Here is a 1,534-nt window from a genome sequence, read left to right on the forward strand (position 1 = left end):
CAGTCACCTCATTGATCTGGCTGCTGACTTCACCAAAGCTGTCCGGCTATTGTTAGTGCAAACCTTGATTGCTCATTCCATTCACCTGCCTAGCTCTGCCTAGTTTCTCATTACCACTTGTCTGTATCACCTGCTCCAGCCTCTAGTTAACCTGCCTTCTTCCAGTCATCAGTGCCAGATCATTAGAGCCCTTGGTGAGAGTCTTCTAGTGTAACTTAGTGTATTCTGATTGCCTGATCCTGACCCATTCTGCCTTTGGACCTCTGTGCCTTTCTGTTCCTGTTTTGATCTGCTTGCCTGACCTTTCTTCGGACTCCTGCTGGATTCTGACTGTTTACCGAATCTGGAACTGCTTCCTTACACCATCTTGGATTTCCCTTCGGTACCTCTTTGGATCTCTGATCTTCTGGCCCGGACTTCTGACCACCTCCTCGACACTGGCTTTGGCTTCACCCTCTGGATTATCCTGCCTTCCTTTGTCTGCTCGGATCGGATCTCCTGTCTGTTCTCCACTTGCGGGGCACCAACTTCTGTGACTCTCTGGGCAGCATCCGCTGCGTCTTATTAACAGCCGACCAGCTGGATTCAACCTCACCCTCTGGGCATGGACTGAACTTTATTGATTTTTTAAAAATAGGCTTCAAAAAAATTCAATTCAATTCAGCTCAGTTTATTTATACAGTGCCAATTCACAACACAAGTCATCTCAAGGCACTTACAATTTAACCAGATCATACAGTCAAATTGATTCAAAGTTAGTGAGTCAGATTAGTGACTCACACGTTTATAATCATCCTTCATCATAAAGATGTGGTCACTAACCTGTGTTCTCTTCCTGCAGAGGTTCCAGCCTTAGATGTCCTAGCTGTACACTGCCGATCCGCTACTTTAAATTTTTAGTATTATAGTATTATATCTCAAAACGCTTTTTGAGATATAACATTGCTACCTGCTTGAATACTGGGTTCTCTGTTCTGAGCCTTGACATTTATTCCTATCTTCATAATTTCAGCCAAAAAGAATTATTTGAGGAGTGACTTGTTGATGAGGACGGGTCTTCCCTCTTTTNTCACCGGTCCTGTTCATAACTTTTATGGACAGGATTTCTAGGCGCAGCCAAGGACCGGAGGGGGTCTGGGAACAGCGGATCTCGTCCCTGCTCTTTGCGGATGACGTAGTTCTGCTGAGAACAGGACAATTTAAATGGTATTTTGTCTGGATGTTTGGAGAAATATTTTCTCAGAGCTGTTGCCTGCAGACCTAATAAACTGGCAAAGTCACTTTAAACCGATTGTTAAACATGAGTAAACTAAATATTGTGAGAAATATTCAGTTATTACTGATTTCATTTAATAGACCAGGCAGTGAATATTTGCAGAGGTTCTATCCTGTTGGAAAATAGATAAAAAGTAAAAGCCACATTAAAAAAGACAAATTTTCGCTAAGAATGTTATGCTAGTGAATGACACTTTCAGTCACCTCATTGATCTGGCTGCTGACTTCACCAAAGCTGTCCGGCTATTGTTAGTGCAAA

Source organism: Cyprinodon variegatus, unplaced genomic scaffold (genome assembly GCF_000732505.1).
Source record: "Cyprinodon variegatus isolate N-32 unplaced genomic scaffold, C_variegatus-1.0 Scaffold61, whole genome shotgun sequence".
Lineage (NCBI taxonomy): Eukaryota > Metazoa > Chordata > Actinopteri > Cyprinodontiformes > Cyprinodontidae > Cyprinodon > Cyprinodon variegatus.